This window comes from Amblyraja radiata, chromosome 41 (genome assembly GCF_010909765.2).
Source record: "Amblyraja radiata isolate CabotCenter1 chromosome 41, sAmbRad1.1.pri, whole genome shotgun sequence".
In the NCBI taxonomy this organism is placed as follows: Eukaryota; Metazoa; Chordata; class Chondrichthyes; order Rajiformes; family Rajidae; genus Amblyraja; species Amblyraja radiata.
Window position 1 is genome coordinate 16,639,114 of NC_045996.1, and position 13,059 is coordinate 16,652,172.

Consider the following 13,059-nt stretch of genomic DNA (forward strand, 5'->3'; position numbering starts at 1 on the left):
GACAACCTTATCTGCCTGTGACACCACTTTGAAGGATCTATATTCCTGTACACCTAGATCCCTCTGCTCTGCAATGCTCACCAGAGCCCGACCATCCACTGTGTAGGCCCTGCCCATGTTAGACTTCGTAAGATGCAACATCTTGCATTTCTCTGTATTAAATTCCATCAATCATTCCTCGGCCAACCTGCCCAATCGATCAAGATCCTTCTGCCATTTAGACATCCATCTTCACTATCTACAATACCACCCACTTTGGTGTCAAGAGTGGTCACAACCTTTCCGGCTGCTGAGACCTTTCAAACCTCCACCTCTTCATTTCCTGTGGCGCAGTATGTCCGCTGCCAGAGATGCCGACTGCCTTTGGCACATTGCAATTCTGCTTAGTGCTGTGGATTCCACCAGCAGCACAAAGCAGGGGAAGTCTGCTTGGGAGGCAGAGAGAAAGAATGCAAATGAGAAGCATCCTCTTTCCACGGAGCTAATTACTGTGTGCGGGGAGATAAGCAGCAGGCTGTTTACCCTGCAGGTTAGCAGCTGGGGGAAGCAGTGGAAGAAACAGCTCAAACCCATCCCACCCTAACCACACTTCTCTCCGTACCGCCCCCACCCCAGTTCTCTCTGTCCCTCCCCCACCCTCGTTGTCGTTCTGGTTTCACTGTCATCCTGATGAGTTTCACTGGCCGTATAACTCTTTATCACCCACTTCACAACCAACAATGGACCATTGTGGGCTCCAACTTTCATAAGATCGTACGAAATAAGTGTAGAACTAGGCCATTCGGCCCATCTAGTCAACTCCACCATTCAATCATGGCTGATCTATCTCTCCCTCCTAGCCCCATTCTCCTGCCTTCTCCCCATAACCCCTGACACCAGTACTAGTCAAGAATCTATCTATCTCTGTCTTAATGACTCGGCCTCCACGGCCTTCTGTAGCAAAGAATTCCACAGATTCACCACCCCCTGACCAAAGAAATTCCTCCTTATCTCCTTCCTAAAAGAACATCCATTAATTCTGAGGCTGTGGCCTCCAGTCCTAGACTCTCCCACTAGTGGAAACATTCTCTCCACATCCACTCTATTCAGGTCTTTCACTATTCTGTACATTTCAATGAGGTTCCCCATCATTCTTCTAAACTCCAGCGAGTACAGGCCCAGTGCCGACAAACGCTCATCATAGGCTAACCCACTCATTCCTGGGATCGTTCTTGTAAACCTCCTCATTTCAATTTTGTTTGATTATGGTTGCTTTTCGCATTTGTCCTAAACCCACTTGTATCCCTTTCCCCTGACTATGTCTGAAACATAGAAACATAGAAATTAGGTGCAGGAGTAGGCCATTCGGCCCTTCGAGCCTGCACCGCCATTCAATATGATCATGGCTGATCATCCAACTCAGTATCCCGTACCTGCCTTCTCTCCATAACCCCTGATCCCCTTAGCCACAAGGGCCACATCTAACTCCCTCTTAAATATAGCCAATGAACTGGCCTCAACTACCCTCTGTGGCAGAGAGTTCCAGAGATTCACCACTCTCTGTGTGAAAAAAGTTCTTCTCATCTCGGTTTTAAAGGATTTCCCCCTTATCCTTAAGCTGTGACCCCTTGTCCTGGACTTCCCCAACATCGGGAGCAATCTTCCTGCATCTAGCCTGTCCAACCCCTGAAGAATTTTGTAAGTTTCTATAAGATCCCCTCTCAATCTCCTAAATTCTAGAGAGTATAAACCAAGTCTATCCAGTCTTTCTTCATAAGACAGTCCTGACATCCCAGGAATCAGTCTGGTGAACCTTCTCTGCACTCCCTCTATGGCAATAATGTCCTTCCTCAGATTTGGAGACCAAAACTGTACGCAATACTCCAGGTGTGGTCTCACCAAGACCCTGTACAACTGCAGTAGAACCTCCCTGCTCCTATACTCAAATCCTTTTGCTATGAAGAAGGGGCTCGACCCAAAATGTCCACTCTTCCATTTTCTCCAGACATGCTGCCTGTCCCATTGAGTTACTCCAGCGTTTTGTGTCCATCTTCACCCAACCAGCATGACATTCCCCAACATCAGGGCGGGCAGGCCATTCAATCTCGGCTGATCTACCCCTCCCTACTAACCCCATTCTCCTGCCTTCTCCCCATAACCTCCATAAGAATAAGGGGTAAGCCATTTAGAACGGAGATGAGGAAACATTTTTTCTCACAGAGAGTTGTGAGTCTGTGGAATTCTTTGCCTCAGAGGGCGGTGGAGGCCGGTTCTCTGGATGTTTTCACTAGAGAGCTAGATAGGGCTCTTAAAGATAGTGGAGTCAGGGGATATGGGGAGAAGGCATGAACGGGGTACTGATTGTGGATGATCAGCCATGATCACATTGAATGGCGGTGCTGGCTTGAAGACCTACTCCTACACCTATTGTCTATAACCCCTGACACCCGTACGAATCAAGAATCTATCTCTGCCTTAAAAATATCCATTGACTTGGCCTCCACCACCATCTGTGGCAAAGAATTCCAGTAGATGTTGGCTCTACTCAGCCAGCTCACCCCAAATCACACGTGCTTCTACCGTTCCAGTATTTCTCTCATTGGCTATTTAATAGCTGCAACAAACCTTCTGAAAAATTGGGTTTAACTGTTCCATCTAGAATAGGTTTCCATGACAATCAGTCAACGATGTAGAGACAATATCTCCCCACTATCTCCCAGCAATGAGTGTCATCGTCAGTGAAGAAACCGGTCTCTAACCCTTTGGGCATTTAGACAATGTTCTACACAAATATAAAACTAATTTAAATTAAAATATCTGTAAAAAGGTGGCACAGCGGTAGATTTGTGGAGTCACAGCGCCAGAGACCCGGGTTCGATCCCGACTATAGGTGCTGTCTATCCGGAGTTTGTACGTTCTCCCCGTGAGTTCTCTCCGAGTTCATCGGTTTCCTCCCGCACTCCAAAGACATAGAAACATAGAAAATAGGTGGAGGAGTAGGCCATTCGGCCCTTCGAGCCTGCACCGCCATTCAATATGATCGTGGCTGACGTACAGGTTTGAAGGTTAATTGGCTTGATGTAAATGGGAATTGTCGCTAGGGTGCAGGGTGGTGTAAACGTGCGGGGATCGCTGGTCGGTACGGGCTCAGCGGGCCGAAGGGCCTGTTTCCGCGGTCTATCTCTACATTAAACCAAGGTAGAGAAGATGAATATTAATCATTAACTATGATTTACATTTTATAATTAAAAATCCAGTCACGTGAAACACTATTCTTCAACGGATAAGCAGCCTGAGAGACCATCTGTTTATAGGCATGATCTCTCCCTTGCACCGAGCATGGTAACTATAAGCATGTGGGTTGGGATTAGTATTTAAGCATTATGCTTGGGTCAGGGATTAGACATAATAGGTAATAGGAATGGTTTCACCCATTTGATATTCTACAGTTGAATCGGTGTAATGTACAGATTGGATTTAGATTTATCGAGTTGACTGGATAATTCAGCGTACTGTGAATTCTAGAAAAGAACCAGAGTGCATGATGCTATTAAAGCTCAGATTCTGGGGAGATGCTTATTGTCAGCACAATGCTGATGTTTGAGAATTCTGTTTAGTTTATTGCCACGTACTCCAAGTTACAGTGAAAAGCTTTTGTTGCGTGCTATATCCAGTCGGCAGAAAGACAATACATGATAACAATCTACAGTCTGAAGAAGGGTTTCGTCCCGAAACGTTGCCTATTTCCTTCGCTACATAGATGCTGCTGCACCCGCTGAGTTTCTCCAGCACTTTTGTGTACCTTCGATTTTCCAGCATCTGCAGTTCCTTCTTAAACATTCAATCGAGCCGTCCACAGTGTACAGATACATGATAAGGGAATAACGTTTAGTGCAAGGTAAAGCCAGCAAAATCCAATCAAGGATAGTCCAAGGGTCACCAATGAGGTAGATAGTAGTTCAGGACCACTCTCTGGTTGTGGTATGATGGTTCAGTTGCCTGATAACAGCTGGGAAGAAACTGTCCCTGAATCTGGAGGTGTGCGTTTGTTTTCACACTTCTGTACCTTTTGCCCGATGGGAGAGAGGAGAAGAGGGAGTGACCGGGGGTGAGACTGGTCCTTGATGATGCTGCTGGCCTAGCCGAGGCAGCGTGAGGTGTAGATGGAGTCAATGGAAGGGAGATAGGCACAAAAAGCACCAGGAATCAGCCAGACAGGTGATAAACACAAAAAGCTGGAGCAACTCAGCGGGACGGGCAGAATCTCTGGAGAGAAGGAATGAGTGACGTTTCGGGTCAAGACCCTTCTTCTGAAACGTCACCCATTCCGTTCTCTCCAGAGATGCTTCCCATCCCTCTGAGTTGCTCCAGCGTTTTGTGCCTATCTTTGGTTTAAACCGGCATCTGCGAATTGTGGACACAGCCCAGACCATCACAAACACACACAAACCAACCTCCCCTCCATTGACTCCGTCTACACCTCACGCTGCCTCGGCAAGGCCAGCAGCATCATCAAGGACCAGGCTCACACCCCGGCCACTCCCTCTTCTCCCCTCTCCCATCGGGCAAAAGGTACAGAAGTGTGAAAACACACACCTCCAGATTCAGGGACAGTTTGGACTTAGTCCGTGGGCCGAGCCTTAGTGTGGGGTAAACTGAATTCCTATGATCCCCTTACATAGGCAGCAGCAGCAAGCCAAGCCACTTAGTTGAGTTTAGAGATACAGTGTGGAAACAGGCCCTTCAGTGCACTGGCCAGCGATCCCCTAACATTAACACTATCCTACACTAGAGACAATTGTTACATTTATACCAAGCCAATGTTTGTCTTTGGAGTGTGGGAGGAGACCAAAGTACTCAGAGAAAACCCACGCGGTCACTCTGTGGAGACAGCACCCGTGGCCAGGATCGAACCTGGATCTCCGTCGCTGTGTAATAATGCCCCTGTCCCACTTAGGAAACCTGAACTGAAACCTCTGGCGACTTCGCGCCCCACCCAAGGTTTCCGGAGGTTGCAGGTGGTTGCAGGTAGTGGAAGCAGGTAGGGAGACTGACAAAAACCTCCGGGAACCTCACGGAAACCTTGGGTGGGGCGCAAAGTCTCCAGAGGTTTCTGTTCAGGTTTCCTAAGTGGGACAGGGGCATGAGCACTGTAAGGCAACAACACCTACCGCTGCGCCACTGTGCCTCCCCTTCAGAGTGGCAATAAAAAACACACTGAGTTTTATGAGACGATAACATTGAACAAGCCTTTTCTTAATTGTGGTTCTGGAGTAATTATGCAGCAATTTATATTATAATTTTATAGTCCGTACCCTGAGCTGTCAGTCTAACAAATGCTAATCACTTAATCTGTTCACCAGCTGCTTTTAGTCCAGCAATGCCATCTTTTAGCACTCCATAATGGTCTGATCATTGTCCCTGTTTATTATTTTTGTTCCAATTATTTCCTGTGCTTCAGCACTTGATATCCATTCCCAAGTAAAACGGAGGAGAAATTGCTGAGACACCGACACAACAGAAGGGTTCGGAGACAGATTGTATTGGAATTAAATCCTGCTCGATTTCATCCCTGCCCTAAAACTGATCACTGTGAAAAAAGGGCCATTATTCTACTTCTGAAACCCAGGCTCTCTCTGCATTGTGAACAAGAAAATCCATCAACAGATATTCTTGCCATAGAGGGAGTACAGAGAAGGTTCACCAGACTGATTCCTGGGATGTCAGGACTTTCATATGAAGAAAGACTGGATAGACTCGGTTTGTACTCGCTAGAATTTAGAAGATTGAGGGGGGATCTTATAGAAACTTACAAAATCTTAAGGGGTTGGACAGGCTAGATGCAGGAAGATTGTTCCCGATGTTGGGAAAGTCCAGAACAAGGGGGGTCACAGTTTAAGGATAAGTGGGAAATCTTTTAGGACCGAGATGAGGAAAACATTTTTCACACAGAGAGTGGTGAATCTGTGGAATTCTCTGCCACAGAAGGTAGTTGAGGCCAGTTCATTGGCTATATTTAAGAGGGAGTTAGATGTGGCCCTTGTGGTTAAAGGGATCAGGGGGTATGGAGAGAAGGCAGGTACAGGATACTGAGTTGGATGATCAGCCATGATCATATTGAATGACGGTGCAGGCTGGAAGGGCCGAATGGCCTACTCCTGCACCTATTTTCTATGTTTCTATGTGTACCGAGGTACAGTGAAAAGCTTTTGTTACGCGCTAACCAGTCAGCAGAAAAACAATACATGATTACAATCGAGCCGTCCACAGTGTACAGATAAAGGGAATAATGTGAATACTGTTTAGAGCAAGAGTTCCCAACCTGGGGTAAATTTTGCCGACCCAGGGGGTACATTTCTTGATTGGGGATTTGTACATATTTTTTCTCGTTGGTACACAAAAATGCTGGAGAAACTCAGCGGGTGCAGCAGCATCTATGGAGCGAAGGAAATAGGCAACGTTTCGGGTTGAAAACCCTTCTCCAGACTTTGTGTACCTTTGATTTTCCAGCATCTGCAGTTCCTTCTTAAATATTCTTTCTCATTGACTGACTTTGTTTGGTTCTGGTATACCGGTATCTGTTCATAAATAAGTGAAATAATATTGTTTTTTGCTATTAAAGTTGCCAGGGGTAAACGGGACAAAACAGGTTGGCTACCCTTGGTTTAGAGAAAGATAACATCCAGTAAAGTTCGATACAAATAGACGGAGGATCTCCAACGAGGTAGATAGTAGCTCAGGACGGATCTCTGAACTATTGTCTACCTCCTTGGAGATCCTTGGACCATTTGGTTCATACTAGTTTGGTTCTGATGAAGTCAGATTTTACATCCTGTACATATCCTTTGCAATGACTTTCCAAAGAATCCCACATCCCCTCCACTATTGCTCCTTGACATTCACCCCTCTCTTTCTGTGGATCCAAAGTCAGGATCACACCTTCATAGTCTGTTTCAGGCCAGCAGCATCATCAAGGATCAGTCTCATCCCCCCCTCACTCCCTCTTCTCCCCTCTCCCACCGGGCAAGAGGTACAGAAGTGTGAAAACGCACACCTCCAGATTCAGGGACAGTTTCTTCATAGCAGTCATCAGGCAACTGAACCATCCTACCACAACTAGAGAGCAGTCCTGAACTACTATCTACCTCATTGGAGACCCTTGGACTATCTTTGTGTGTAGGAAAGAAGGGTCTCACCCGAAACGTCACCCATTCCTTCTTTCCGGAGATGCTGCCTGACCCGCTGAGTTACTCCAGCATGTTGTGTATTTCTTTGGTGTGAACCAGCATCTGCAGTTCCTTTATTAGACCAGTTTTTAGTTTTAGAGAAACAGTCGAGAAAGAGGCCCTTTGGCCCACCGAGTCCACACCGACCAGCGATCCCTACACATTAACATTATTCGACACACACACTAGGGACAATTTACATTTACACCAAGCCAATTAACCTACAAACCTGTACGTCTTTGGAGTGCGGGAGGAAACTGAAGGTCTCGGAGAAAACCCACGCAGGTCACGTCGGGAGAACGTGCAAACTCCGTACAGACAGCACCCGTAGTCGGGATCGAACCCGGGTCTCTGTAAGGCAGCAACTCTACCGCTGCGCCACTGTTAAAGTCTTTAATGAAGAGTTTCAACCAACTAGATATTGACAAAATGCTGGGTTAACTCATTGGGATAGGCAGCATCTCTGGAGAGAATCAATGGGTGACATTTCAGGTCAAACTAGATTGTTCTTTCAAGGAGCAGTACAGGCATGATGGGCCGAACAGACATCGCTTTCCAATAATTTCACAGTTACACTTTGATGCTCGAACAAATCAGAGTTAAAATGGGGCCACTCTGTCTGATCGCAGACTCTGAAATGAGAATACCTTGTTCTAACCCATTCTTCCCAGGTTATTAATAACCCAGGCTGACAAGATGAGGAGTATTTAACATTTCACAGAGTCTATAATTCATCTCATTTTCATTCTGTAATAGCTCCCCTGTGCGGGGATTGCAACACCGACTGAGTGTGACAGGTGGAACGTTCTGGGAAGTAATGAAGGGAGATGAGTTCCTTGATGGAGGACCAGGGGCGACAGGGAGGGTGTGGATGCCTCATGTCCCTGGGGCTGGGGAGAGATGACCCGCTGGACACCAGGTGTGGAGACGCCCTGTGGAGGGATTCTGTGGAGGGGGTGGGAGGGGAAAAATGAGGAGGGGTGGGAGAGGGAGGAGATGGGGCATAGGAGGGGAAGAGGGGGGGTAAGAGGGAGGGAAGAGGGAGAATGGAAGGGGAAAGGGGTGGGTGATATAGTTAGTTGATATAGTTTAATTGCCACACAACCAAGGTCGGTGGTATTTGGGTATTTGGGTGGAGAAGACAGTCGAGGTGGGGAGGGGGTTTGGGAGGGGAAATGGGACGTGGGAAATGAAGAGGGGCTGAGAGGGTAAGAGATGGGGAAGATGAGAGGAGAAGGGGTGGGAGGAGAAGAGAGTCGAGGGGGGGAGGGGGGGGAGAGGAAGAGGGGAGTGGCAGGGAATGGGGGAGATGGGAGGAACAATTTTACCGAAGCCAATTAACCAGCAAACCTGCACGTCTTTGGAAATGTGGGAGGAAACCGGAGCACCCGGAGAAAACCCACACGGTTAAAGGGAGAACGTGCAAACTCCGTACAGACAGCACCCGTAGTCAGGATCGAACCCGGGTCTCCGGCGCTGTGAGGCAGCAACTCTACCCGCTGCACCGATTGGAGCACGAGAGATGCTAGCTACCAGTGGAGACATTACACAGCTGGATACAACCTCAACCTCAACCTCAACTCTCCATCACACAGACTGCCTGGGTGTTGGTCAGTCCGACAGAACAGATACGATGACAGACACAATATATTGGAATAACTCAGCGGGACAGGCAGCATCTCTGGAGAGAAGGAAATATAGAAACATAAAATATAGGTGCAGGAGTAGGCCATTTGGCCCATCGAGTCAGCACTGCCATTCAATATGATCATCCACAATCAGTACCCCGTTCCTGCTTTCTCCCCATATCATTTGATTCCATTAGCACCAAGAGCTAAATCTAAGGGGGGCCCCCGGTGGGGGTCCCTCTACGCAGGGATTCTCCCCCTCTACATTGGGGACCTGGGGTGGAGGGTATTGCACCGAGGTGTTCCCTGCAACCTGTTTCTCTCGCGGTTCACAGACTCGCCAGCCGCCTGCCACTTTTGCGGGCTGGAAGAGTCTGTGTACCACGTGTACATGGAGTGCGTGAGGCTGCAGCCACTGTTTGAATATCTAAAGGGGCTGCTCCTTGCCTTCTGGCTGCATTTTTCACCCACCATCCTCATCTTTGGACACCCTGTGCGTAGGGGAGAGGGTAGGGCTGAAGATGTCCTGGTTGGGTTGCTCCTGGGCCTGGCCAAGCTGGCCATCCGCGAGTCACGGCGCCAGACAGTGGAGGGCTCTACCCGAGCCGGCTGCCTGCCCCTTTTCCGGGGTTACGTCCGTGCCCGGGTGGGATTAGAAAGGGAATACGGGCACCGTGAGGGAGTTCCGGGACCGCTGGGCTCCGCAGGGTGTTGAATGTATCCTCAATAAGGATTGTATCATAGTTGTATAGTAGTTTATTATGGATACATGTTTGTATTGTATTATGGTGGTGGGTTCTGGCTTGTTTTATTGTAGTGTAATATTATTTTTTAATAATTGAATAAATTTAAAAAAAAAGAAAAAAAAAAGAGCTAAATCTAACACTCTTGAAAACATCTGCCATAATGGCAGAGATAGATAGATTCTTGATTAGTACAGGTGTTGGGGGTTATGGGGAGAAGGCAAGAGAATGGGGTTAGGAGGGAGAGATGGATCAGCCATGATTGAATGGCAGATTAGACTATGTGGGCCGAATGGCCTAATTCTGCTCCTAGCTCTTATGACCTTATGAAAAGGAATAGCTGATTTGTCAGGTGGGAACCCTTCTTCCGACCCAAAACATCACCTATTCCTTTCCTCCAGAGATGCTGCCTGACCCGCTGAGTTAATCCAGCATTGTTGTGTCTATCTTCGGTGTAAATCAGCATCTGCAGTTCATTCCTACAAAATTCTGAAACGTTTAGAAACATAGAAACATAGAAAATAGGTGCAGGAGGAGGCCATTCGGTCCTTCGAGCCAGCACCGCCATTCATTGTGATCATGGCTGATCGTCCCATATCAATAACCCGTGCCTGCCTTCTCCCCATATCCCTTGTCTCCACCAGCCCCTAGAGCTCTATCTGTCTAACTGTTTAAGAAACAGTTCGATAGGTAGGACAGGTTTGGAGGGATATGGGCCAAGCACGGGCAGGTGGGACTAGTGTGGCTGGGACATGTTGGTCAGCATGGGCAAGATGGGCCGAAGGGCCTGTTTCCACACTGTATCACTCTGACTATGGATTGAGTTAAATGTTTAATTTCAACATTGAAAATGAGTGAACACCTGGAGACCTTGTTGGAGTTTGTTGAAGGGACTTGAATGACATTGGGAATGAACAGATATGAACAGTGCCCTGTCAGCAGGCACCACTAGCGGCCGAGATGTATTTAAATTGGTTGTCAGTGTGTTCAGGGTGATATCAGGTTTTAAATATGGATTATTTCTCTCTTGCAGTTTTGCTTTGTGGCCCGATGTCACTTCCATCAGCAGGTGGACAGTTCTCTGCACGCTATCTCCGAGTGTCAGTGCTGTGACACAAATATCAGACCAGTATTTGCTGCTGATGCTTTGCCATTTCCTTCCTCCAACCCACCAGCTTGCTTCATTCAGAAACTGCAGCGAATTGTGGACACCACCCTTGCCATCACACAAACCAACCTCCCTTCCATTGACTCCATCTGCACCTTAGCAAGGCCAGCAGCATCATAGAAACATAGAAACATAGACAATAGGTGCAGGAGTAGCCCATTCGGCCCTTCGAGCCTGCACCGCCATTCAATATGATCATGGCTGATCCTCCAACTCAGTATCCCATCCCTGCCTTCTCTCCATACCCCCTGATCCCTTTAGCCACAAGGGCCACATCTAACTCCCTCTTAAATATAGCCAATGAACTGTGGCCTCAACTACCTTCTGTGGTAGAGAATTCCACAGATCCACCACTCTCTGTGTAAAAAATGATTTTCTCATCTCGGTCCAAAAGGATTTCCCTCTTATCCTTAAACTGTGACCCCTTGTTCTGGACTTCCCCAACATCGGGAATAATCTTCCTGCATCTAGCCTGTCCAACCCCTTAAGTCATCAAGGACCAGTCACCACCTGGCCACTCCCTCTTCTCCCCCATCAGGTAAGAGTTACAGAAGTGTGAAAACACACACCTCCACATTCAGTGAAAAGTTTATTCCCAGCTGTTACCACAAGGTCACGTGGTAGGAGAAGAATGAGGCCATTTGGCCCATCAAGTCTACTCCGCCATTCAATCATGGCTGATCTATCTCTCCCTCCTAACCCCATTCTCCTGCCTTCTCCTGCCGAGATGAGGAAAAAGATTTTCATACAGAGAGTGGTGAATCTGTGGAATTCTCTGCCACAGAAGGTAGTTGAGGCCACAGTTCATTGGCTATATTTAAGAGGGAGTTAGATGTGGCCCTTGTGGCTAAAGGGATCAGGGGGTATGGAGAGAAGGCAGGTACAGGATACTGAGTTGGATGGTCAGCCATGATCATATTGAATGGCGGTGCAGGCTCGAAGGGCCGAATGGCCTCTACTCCTGCACCTATTTTCTATGTTTCTCCCCATAACCCCTGACACCCGCACTAATTAAGAATCTATCCATCTCTGCCTTAAAAACATTGGACAATTATCAGGCAACTGAACCATCCTACCACAACCAGAGAGCAGTCCTGAACTACTATCTACCTCATTGGTGACCATCGGACTATCCTTGGTGGGACTTTGCTGGCTTTACCTTGCACTGAACGTTATTCCAGCCCTCAGCACCAGACCCAGAGGACCCAACAATGTATTACATCATGGACTGGTGGGTGGACCAGCAGACAGGGCAGGGGCTGGAGATACTGAGGAAAGCTCGGATCCTCACAGGGATCGTCAACAGAGAGGATGCGTCTGTCAGCCAGAGGAGTTTCAATGATAAATAGGAATCCTATGCTCCGAGTTGCTCGCACTCTAACATGTGCTTGAAGCTGTAACTGAGTTTACAGAGGTGGGCAAGGCTGGAAAATGACCCCAACCCTCCTCAGCTCAACTAACAGCAGCCGCAGCAAATGTCAACTATTCAGCTCCATCGAAACATCAAAACCACTCGAATAAATACACCGTCCCAACAACCCACTCTGTGATCTGATGAAGGGTCTACACCCTTTAACACACCCACTCCTTCTCTCCACAGATGCTGCCTGACCCGCTGAGTTACTCCAGCACTCTGTGAAACGTCACCTATCCATGTTCTCCACAGATGCTGCCTGCCTGACCCGCCAGATTATTATGTCCATCTTCAGTGTAAGCCAACATCTGTATTTCCTTCCTACGCACTCTATAATCGTGTCTGTCTCTCTCCGTCTCCCTCTCCGTGTGTCTGTCTCCCTGTCGCCGTGCTTCTGTGTGCGTGTCTGTGTGTCTGTGTGTCCGTGTGCGTAGCTGTGACTACATGGGTCCAGTGTGGCGTGCTCTGGGAACGTGGTTGAATCTTCAGTAAGGGTCAGAAATGGGATCCAGCCATTACAGATCTATTAGTGAACCACAGATGGAGGGAAACAGATTAACGTGTACCGTAAGGAACCAAATGAAATGCATTAAAGGATAAAAGCAAATCATTTTCAAGCAGTATGGGTCAGCCGATGATCGATTACTTTCTCATGGAGCCAGTGTTCTAGCCCTACTGGCCATGTTCGGCACGGTGGCGCAGCGGGTAGAGCTGCTGCCTTACAGCGCCAGAGACCCGAGTTCAATCCTGACTACGGGTGCTGTCTGTACGGAGTTTGTACGTGACACGTGACCTGTGGCCCGTGTGGGTTTTCTCCGGGTGCTCCGGTTCCCACCCACACTCTAACGACGTGCAGGTTTGTAGGGCGATTGGCTTCGGTAAATTGTCCCTAGTGCATGGG